The sequence below is a fragment of the Mustela erminea genome, chromosome X (genome assembly GCF_009829155.1).
Source record: "Mustela erminea isolate mMusErm1 chromosome X, mMusErm1.Pri, whole genome shotgun sequence".
Classification (NCBI taxonomy): domain Eukaryota; kingdom Metazoa; phylum Chordata; class Mammalia; order Carnivora; family Mustelidae; genus Mustela; species Mustela erminea.
Window position 1 is genome coordinate 78621622 of NC_045635.1, and position 11049 is coordinate 78632670.

Below are 11049 nucleotides of genomic sequence, written 5' to 3' on the forward strand. Positions count from 1 at the left end.
TCAGAAGACATTTATTTTGATGAACTCCCTATAGTTTATTTCTGCTTTTGTTTCCTGGGATTGAGTCCTGCATCAGGCTCCTTCCTCAGTGGGAAACCTGCTTCTCCCTCTCCCATTCCTGCTGCTTGTGTTTCCTCTCTCTGAGTGCCTCTCTCTGTCAAATAAATAAATAAAATCTTTTAAAAAATAAATAAAATCTTCAAAAAAGGTAAAAATATTTCTTAACAGAAAAAATGTAATTAAAATGTATAGGTGGTTATTAATAGTATCAATGTGATTTCAATAAGTGAAGCACAGTTTATTTGACATTGATGAAATAGTGTGTGGTCAAGAAAAATAAAAGACATGGGCCTTTAAAATAATGAACAATGTGGCGAGATACTGTACTACTACACTATCATTTTCACATATGTTAGCTAATTTAATGTTCAGAATAACACTGTGTGGCAGACATGGCCATTCTCATTTTAGATGTGAAACAACTGAGCATAGAGAGGTTTAATAACTTGTTCAAGGTTATCACTGGTAAGGGCATAACTGAGATTTGGGCCCAAGTCATTATAACTTGAGAACCTCAGAGACACTACATTAATGTATCTGAAAAATTAGTCTTTGCATTACCTGCATCAGAATGCTTATTAAAACTGTAAACTCCTGATATCATCTCTGATATATTCTAGAGCTCTGAAGTTTGCATTTTAGTAAGTATTCCAGTTGATACTTATACATGCTAACATTTGAGAATCACTGAATTATGTGTACTACCTCCAAGAAAAACAGAAAAACATAATTGAATGAACTGAATTTTAATCAACCCTTTCTATTTTAGCCAGATTAAGTGGAAAAATAGCATATAATTTAATATTAAGCAGGTTATCATAACAAACAAAACACTACAGAAAATATATATTATTTCCAACCATCCTTTTACTTTTACAAAATTGATCATGTATTAGATTCTAAAAGAAAACTAATTCCAAAAAGACCATATTAATTAATCAGAATGTGATAAAACAAGGATTTAATAAAAATTTAAAGAAAAATATACAGCTGGGAATTATTTTACTTTATTTATTCTTTTAAGATTTTATTTACTTATTTATTTGACAGAGATCACAAATAGGCAGAGAGGCAGGCAGAGAGAAAGAGGGGGAAGCAGGCTCCCTGCTGAGCAGAGAGCCTGATGCCGGGCTTGAACCCAGGACACTGGGATCATGACCTGAGCCAAAGGCAGAGGCTTTAACCTACTGAGCCACCCATTTGCCCCAGCTGGGAATATTTTTAAAAAACACTTTCTTTTTTTTTTTTAATTTTTATTTATTTTTTTAATAAACATATAATATATTTTTATCCCCAGGGGTACAGGTCTGTGAATCGCCAGGTTTACACACTTCACAGCAGTCACCATAGCACATACCCTCCCCAATGTCCATAACCCCACCCTCCTTCTCCCAGCCCCCCTCCCCCCAGCAACCCTCAGTCTGTTTTGTGAGATTAAGAGTCACTTATGGTTTGTCTCCCTCCCAATCCCATCTTGTTTCATTTATTCTTCTCCTACCCCCTTAACCCCCCATGTTGCATCTCCACTTCCTCATATCAGGGAGATCATATGATAGTTGTCTTTCTCCACTTGACTTATTTCGCTAAGCATGATACCCTTTAGTTCCATCCATGTCGTCGCAAATGGCAAAATTTCATTTCTTTTGATGGCTGCATAGTATTCCATTGTGTATATATACCAAATTCTTCTTTATCCATTCATGTGTTGATGGACATCTAGGTTCTTTCCATAGTTTGGCTATTGTAGACATTGCTGCTATAAAAAACACTTTCTTAAATAATTATTATTGTAGCTATAATTATAAAGATCAGAAATAGTGACCAAAAAAAAAAAAGAAAGAAAGAAATAGTGACTAAAAAAAAATGAAACTAAGAGCTTTGAAAAGATAAACAAAATTGATAAACCTTTGGTCAGACTTATTAAGAAAAAGGAGAAGTTACTACTAACACCACAGAAATACAAAACATTATAGGAGATTACTACAAAAAATTATAAGCCAACACATTGAACAATCAAGAAGAAATAGATAAATTCCTAGAAACATACAATTTTCCAAGACTGGATTAGGAACAAATAGAAATCCTGAACAGATTAATTATATATTTGTAATGAAATTGAATCAGTAATCAAAAAAGTACCTACTAACCAAACTCCGGGACCAGATGTCTTTGAAGGTGAAGTCAACCACACATTTGAAGAAGAGTTAATACATGTCCTTCTCAAATGATTCAAAAAGCTGAAGAGGAAGAAATGCTTCTAAATATATAGCCAGCATTACCCTGATACCAAAACCAGAAAAGGATGCCACACACAAAAAAAGAAAATTACAGAATAATGTCCTTGATAAATATAGATGCAAAAATTTGCAACAAAGTGTTAGTCAACTGAATTTAACGATACCCTAAAAGGATCATTCACACTTATCAAGTGGGATTTATTCCAGGAATGCAAGGATGTTTCAAGGATGTTTCAATATTCACTAATCAATTAATCACATCAACAAAATGAAAAATAAAAGTAATATAATCACCTCAGTGGATGCAGAAAAGACATGTGAAAAAATTCAACATCTATTCATGATGAAAGGTCTCAACAAGGTGGGTATAGAGGGAAGATACCTCAACTTAATAAAGACCATATATGATAAACCCACCGCTAACATACTAAATAGTGAAAAGCTGAAAGCTTTTCCTCCAAGATCAGGAGTAAGACAAGGATACAAGCTCTCCCCACAATTATTCAACATAGTACTGGAAGTCCTAGCCACAGCAATCAGACAAGAAAAAAATAAATAAATAAAAGGTAGCCATACTCATAAGGAAGAAGTAAAACTGTCACTATCTTCAGATGACACAATACTCTATATAGAAAACTCTAAAGATTCCAAGAAAATCTATTAAAACTAATAAATAAATTCTAATAAATATTAATAAGTAAAGTTGCAGGATACAAAGTCAATATACAAAAATCTATAGCATTTCTATACACTAATTTTAAAAGTAGCTGAAAGAGAAACTAAGAAAACAATCCCATTTACAACTGCATCAAAAAAAGTAAAATACCTAGGAATAAATTTAATAAAGGAAGTAAAAGGCATGTATTTTGAAAACTATGACATTGATGAAAAAAATTGAAGATGACACAAATAAATAGAATGATATAACATGCTCATGGATCAGAAGAATTAATATTGTTAAAATGTCAATACAACCCATAGCAGTACATAGATTTAATGCAATCCCTATCAAACACCAATAGTGTTATTCACAGAACTAGAGCAAGTAATTGTAAAATTCCTGTGGAATCCCATAAGACCCCTAATAGCCAAAGCAATCTTGAGAAAAAAGACCAAAGCTGGAGGAATCATAATCTCGGATTTAAAACTATTCTACAAAGTTACTGCAATCAAAAGATATGCTATTGGCACAAAAATAGACACATTAGATCAATGGAACAGAATAGAAAGCCCAGAAATTAACTGTGCTTATATGATCAATTAATGTATGACAAAAGAGGCAGGAACACACACTGAGGCAAAGAAAGTCTTTTAATAAAGTGTTGGGAAAAGCTGGCAGCTACATGCAAAAGAATGAAACTGGACCTTTTTCTTACACCATATACAAAAATAAACTCAAAAGTGATTAAAGAACTAAGTGTGATATGCAAAATCATAAAAGTCCTAAAAGAAAACATAGTAAGCTCTTAGACATCAGCTTTAGCAATATTTTTCTTAATCTGTCTCCATAGACAAAGGACACAAAAGCAAAAATAAAGAATTGGGATTATATTAAACTAAAAACTTTTGCATAATTAAAGAAACCATCAATAGGACAAAAAGGCAACTTATAGAATGAAAGAAGATATTTGCAAATGATAACTCTGAAAGGGGGTTAATATGCAAAATATGTAAAGAATTCATACAACTCAATACCAAAATAACCCCAAATAATCTGATTTAAAAATGTGTGGGGAACCTGAATAGCCATTTTTCCAAAGAAGACACACAGATGACAAACATGAAAAGATGCTCAACATTACTCATCATCATTACAATCACAATAAGATATCACCTTACACCTGTCATAATGATTAGAATCAAAAAGACAAGAAATGCAAGTGTTGGCAAGGATTTGAAAAAAAGGGAACCCTTGTGCACTGTTGGTGAGAATGTAAATTCGTACAGCCACTATGGAAAAGAGTTTGGCAGTTTCTCAAAGAATTAAAAGTGGAAATATTGTATGATCCAGTTATTCCATTTCTGTATATTTGCTCAAAAATAAAAACACTAATTTAAAAAGTTATATGCATATGATAGTGGGATTATGGACATTGGGGAGGGTATGTGCTTTGGTGAGTGCTGTGAAGTGTGTAAACCTGGTGATTCACAGACCTGTACCCCTGGGGATAAATATATATGTTTATAAAAAATAAAAAATTAATTTAAAAAAAAGTTATATGCATCCCTATGTTTGCTGCAGCATTATTTATAATAACTAAGATATGGAAGCAGCCTATGTCCATGGAAAAATGGATAAAGAAGATGTGGTATATATACAATAGAATATTACTCAGCCATACAAAAGAATGAAATCCTACCATTCACAACAACATAAATGGACCTAGTGGTTATTATGGTAAGTGAAATAAGTCAGCAAAGGCAAATACTTAATAATTTCACTTATATGTGGGATCTAAGCAAAACAAACAAAAAATAGAAACAGATTCATAAATACAGAAAATAAACGTGATTTCCGGAGGGAAAAAGGGTGGGGAGATAGGAGAAATATGTGAATGAATTAGCAGGTACAAACTTCCAGTCATAAAATAGGTGTCATAGGTATGAAGGTACAGCATAGGGAATATAGTCAATAGTATTGTAATACATTTGTAAAGAGACAGATGATATCTACATTTCTCACAATGAGCATTTTGTAATGTATAATTGTTGAATCACTATATCATATATTTGAAACTAATATATTGTATGTCAACTATACTTCAGGTAAAAATGTATAAAAAATTATTAGTCTACCCACCAAAATTTCTAAAATGAGAAAGATAGAAAATAACAAGTCTTGACAAAGCTATAGAGCAACAAATATATAGAGGATGTGAAATTCTCACTTGTATTGCTGGTTGGACTGAAATAGTTACAATCATCTCAGAAAAATGGTTTGGCAGTATCAACTTAAACAAATTATATGTATGCTCTATGACATAGAAATTCTTCTCTGAGCTTTATAACAAACTGTATTCATATGTCCACCAGCCCCCAGATGAGATGTATCTAAATACCCACTGTAGAATGTATAAATTGTGGTATAGTCACACAATTGAATACTATATAGTAGGAAAAAGAACAATCTCCAGCTATATGAATCTTATAATGCATTAGGGAAACCAGATACAAATGCACACATTCTGTATAACTTCATTTGCATAATGAGAAAAACATTCAAAATTAATCTATCAGTTTGACTATAATTGTATGGATGATTTTTTAAAGTTCTTTTTTTTTTTGCTTTAATTCCAATATACCCAATGTCAGGTATACAATACAGTGATTAAACAATTCTGTATGTTACTCAGTGCTCATCATGATAAGTGTAAACCTCTTTCACCCATCCTCCCACCAACCTCTCCTTTGATAACCTTCCATTTGTTTTCTATAATTAGGTCTGTTTCTTGGCTTCTTGGCTTCTATCTCTCTCTTTTTCCTTTGTTCACTTGTTTTGTTTCTTAAATTCCATACCTGAGTGAAATCATATGGTTTTGATCTTTCTTTGACTTACTTCACTTAGCATTATACTCCCTAGCTCTGGAGAAAGGGGAACCCTCTTACACTGTTGGTGGGAATGCAAGCTGGTACAGTCACTTTGGAAAACAGTATGGAGGTTCCTCAAGATGTTAAAAATAGAGCCACCCTAATATCCAGCAATTGCATTACTAGGTATTTACCCCGGAGATACAGATGTAGTGATCCAAAGGAACACATGCACCCAAATGTTCATAGCAGTAATGTCCATAATAGCCAAACCACAGAAAAAGGTGAGATGTCCATGATGGCAGATGAATGGATAAAGAAAATGTGGTATATAAATACAATGGAATATTAGTTATCAGAAAAGATGAATATTACATTTACATCAATGTGGATGAAACTGGAGAGTATTATGCTGAGTGAAATAAGTCATTCAGGGAAAAACTATTATAGGGTTTCACTCAAATGTGGAATATAAGAAACAGGGCAGAAGAAGGGGAAATGACGGAAGGGAGGGAAAACTGAATGGGAAGAAATCAGTGAGGGAGAAAAACTATGAGACACTCTTAACTATGGGAAACACAGTTTCTGGAGGGGAGTTGGGTGGGGTTGTGGGGTAACTGGGTGATGGGCATTAAAGAGAGCACGTGATGTGATGAGCACTGGGTGTTATATGCAACTGATAAATCATAAATAAGTAGATAAATAATATTGGGGAAAAAAGGATTGTGTGCTCCATTTTTTTGAAAAATGCTGTTGGTATTTTGATAGGGATTGCCTTTAATGTATAGATTGCTTTGGGTAATATAGACATTTTAACTATTAATTCTATCAACGTATGAGCAAAAAATTTCTTTCCATTTCTTTATGTTTTCTTTAATATCTTTTGTTAATGTTGTATAGTTTTCAGAGTACAAGACTCTCACCTCTTTGGTTTGTTGTGCTCTTAGGTATTTTATTATTTTTGTGCAATTTTAAATCAAATTGTTTGCTTAATTTCTCTTTCTGCTGCTTCATTATTACTGTTTAGAAAGGCAACAGATTTCTGTATATTGATTTTACATCCTGAGACTGCTGAATTTAACGGTTTTAGCAGTTTTTTGTTGAGTCTTTAGGGTTTTTTTTTTATATAGAGAGTATCATGTCATCTGGAAATAGTGAAAATTCTGCTTCTTTCTAACTAACTTTGATTGCTTTTTTTTCTTTTTGTTGTCTGATTGATACTGAATAAAAGCAGCAGGAGTGGACATCTGTCTTGTTCCTCACCTTAGGGGAGAAGCTCACAGTTTTTCCTTATTGAGGATGATGTTTGCTGTGGGTTTTTCATATAAGACCTTTATCATGTTGAAGTATGTTTCCTCTAGATCTGCTTTGCTGTTAGTTTTTATCATGTATAGATATGGTACTTTGTCAAATGATTTTTCTGCATCTATTGGAATAATTGTATGGTTTTGCACTTTCTCTTATTGATGTGATTTATCACATTCATTGCTTTGCAAATATTGAATCACCTTTGTATCATAGAAGTAAATTCCAGTTGATTGTGGTGAATTATTTTTTAATGTATTGTTGGATTTGGTTTGCTTGTATTTTTTGAAGATTTTTGCATTTATATTCATCGAGATATTGGCCTTTATTTCTCGTGTGTGTGTGTGTGTGTGTGTGTGTGTGTGTGTGTGTGTGTGTGTGGTGTCTTTATCTGGCTTTGGTATCAGAGTAATACTGACCTTTTAAAATGAATTGGAAAGTTTTCCTCCCTCTTCTGTTTTTTAGAATAGTTTGAGAATAATAGGTGTTAAATCTTCTTTAAGATCTTGGCAGAATTCATCTATGAAGCCATGTGGTCTTGGATTTTTGAGTTTTGGGGGGAGAGTCTTTTGATTACTGATCAAGTTTCTTTGCTGTAATCAGTCTGTTCAAATTTTCTATTTCCTCCTGCTTCAGTTTTGGTAGGTTATATGTTTCTGGGAATTTATCCACTTCTAGGGTGTCCTTCTTTAAGATTCTTGTAGCTGGAAGCCTACAAATATTTTTAAGGTCATCGAAAATCAGTGCAAATTTCCTGCAGAAAGGTTTACTAATTTCTACTCCAACCCAGTATTTCTCTTCTCTGAAACTTTCAGTGAACTAGTTATATTAATTCTCTTTCACTCACTTTATGAACCCCAAATAAATACAGAGCCAAAAAACAGGAAACAAAACTGAAATTTAAGTCAAATTCTATGTAGCATGCATACTTGGGGCCACTTTACCATACAGAGCATGCTTTGGGTAGTTCAGCCACTCATATGTCTCTTATGAATCAAATTTAATACTACTTACTTGTTCATCACTCTGTTGAGATTCATTCAGAAGGGTCAGCAGTTTCTACAACGTTTCAGAATAATCTCTTCCTGGAACATTCTGAAGGGCCCTCCTTTTAAGAAGCCATTGTTGAAATATGACCTCCTTTCTAGCACTTTCAGAATAATCTCTTCCTGGAACATTCTGAAGGGCCCTCCTTTTAAGAAGCCATTGTTGAAATATGACCTCCTTTCTAGCACTTTTCCCCCCAGCATTGTGCTTCATTATGAGAGTCTTTCTGCAGCAGGTTTCCCAAGCAAATCTCTTAAGTACCTGAGCTTATAACAAGCCTATACTTGTCTAGTATTTGACTCTTCTTTGCCTTCATGGATGGTACCATTCTTCAGCTGATTCCAATCAAGACACTTGGTTTGGTAAATAACTTTAAGGTGGGGATTTTAGGACAAATTTTGAAATAGAAACACAATATATGCTCTCCTTATCATTTGTAGCATTATGTTCCTTAAAATATCATCAAATCAATTAAATTTTCTACAGAAACAATTATTATTGAGGTTCAATTACTAATGGTTCAATAGCAATAAAGTGATTGCTTTAAGCAATGACACATAATCAATACTTATGTCTTCTAAATGTTTTTGGAATCTTTTTTTAACTTCTAAAAACTGCAAGTACTTCTATCTTATTGAAGTCAAAGGTGTAAAAACATACAATACATATTCCATATTAAATTAATGATATTTTCTTGGCCTCTTAGAATTTAGAAGAGACTTGATGAAATGACTTAGACAATCCAATTGTTTTTAAAAATCCATCCAAGTAATATTCAAGTAGTGTCTTCTTTTTCTCTTGATAAATCTCCCAACAATAAGCAGTGACATTCAAAATCATTCTGCTAATCTTAGAGCTACTTTCAAAGTACTAAGTACTCAACAAGTGTTTGTTATTGTTAATATGATGGTATTTTCAGATCAAAAAAACATTTTAAAATCTGAAGATTGACCCACCATTTCTCCTCTTCACCCCCTCCTAATTCCCTGAGTTTATTCAAAGCTACAAATGGAGCTACTTAATTTTGGAGTAAAGTATTGTCACCAGGGAGCTCTATTTTTTTTTTTAAACCAACCTTCAGTGTCATATGTAGAGTGGCAGTTCTGTTCGATGTCATTATTTCAGTGTGACTACCCTCCTGTAGTGACAGTGTGACTACCAGTGCTCTCTGCTCTTAATACTTTTCCAGTCTCAATCCAGGAGAAACTCATTCCATTAATATCGAACAAACAACAACGAAGTGGTAGATAGACTAACTTTAGCAACCCAAATAGAAAATGTTTACCATACAATCACCATGTTGATTGATGCAGTACAACGCCCAATAATCTACCTATCCATTTGTGATTTATCAACAGCCCAATGTGAAAGACATAAAAACCTCTTAAAATTATTTTTGAGATTCATTCTGAGCAATTCACACTTTGTACATATATATCTGCCAGATTATAGGCATTATCTTTTAAAAGGCTAATTAAAATGTTTTCTCTCCTGCAAAGACAGGTATAAGATAATATCCAGTTGTGTTGGAGACTTTGAAAAACACTGAATAAGTGGGTACATTTTAGCAGAAATAATGTCTGAGCCTTTAAAGCAAAGACAAATTTGGGAGGTGAAATTTGGAACCCCACATCTTCATTTACTCAGCAGATGCCCTGATCCCTTCTATTTTATGAAATAGAAGACACCTTTACTTCTTCCCTTAAATTTATCCCTGTCAACCATTCATCCTTACATTCTTCAATGTTAGAAGGAAACCCTTTTCATTCAATTCCATACTTTTTAGGACTATCTATAATTGTCCACTGCTGTTCACCTGCATACTTCTTAACATCTTTCCTTCCACTTACATATTTCCCTTAGCTTTTAAGCATGGTCAAGTTTTCCCATATCTCAAATAACACCAAAATATCAAAACTTCCCTTCTCAACCCTGTAACAGTTTTAAAGGCACTTATTCTTAAGCTGAAACTTGCTATGCTCTTACTGTATTCCAGAAAGTTTACCAAACTCAACTCTGCATGAATTACTTAATTTAATCCTTACATCCACTTTATAAGGTAGGTAATGTTACTATCTCCAACAGACAGAGAAAACTGAGGCTCCAGAATTTAAGTAACTTTCCCCAAAACATGCAAGTATTTAGTGGTGAAGCTGGGACTTGAATCCATAATGATCTGATTCCAAAGGCTAAGATTTTAACCACTACACTGGTACTGGCTTTTCTCTCCTAGTTCTCTCTCCCTTTCTCTCTCTCTCTGTCTCTCTCTCCAACCCCCTTTTATTCCCTTCCTCTGTCCTCCCATTCTTCTTCCTCTTCCTCCCTTTCTTTCATTATTCTCTTTCTCAAAAGCATATTCACAGAACAAAAGAGTAACAATATGGCTTTTATTCTATATAATCATTTTCTATGTTGCCTGTAGACTATAGGAGGAGAAACATAGAATCAGAAAGACCAATGAAAAGACAATTGCAATAATCTCAGTATTTACTGATTTTAGAAAGTGTGGTAACAGTGTGAGATTGTGACTGAATTGGGGATACATTTTTAAGATTGACCTGACAGGATCTACTAACAGACCAACTGTGGGTATGAGACAGGAGATAAATCAAGATTTTTGGTCTGAGTTATTGGAGATACAGATGTTGTGGAAACACAAAATTACACATATTAAGAATATAAAATTATAAATGTAAGTACTGTATGAAGGCAAATATTTATTTGAATGTGTTATAGCCTGCCTTCATAATTTCTTAGCTGCAATGTCAAGAGAGATTCTAAGCTAGACCACCTGGCTAAGCCATTCCTGAATTTCTGAACCACAGAATCTGTGTGAGGTAATAAATGTTTATTATTTTAAGATCCTAAATTT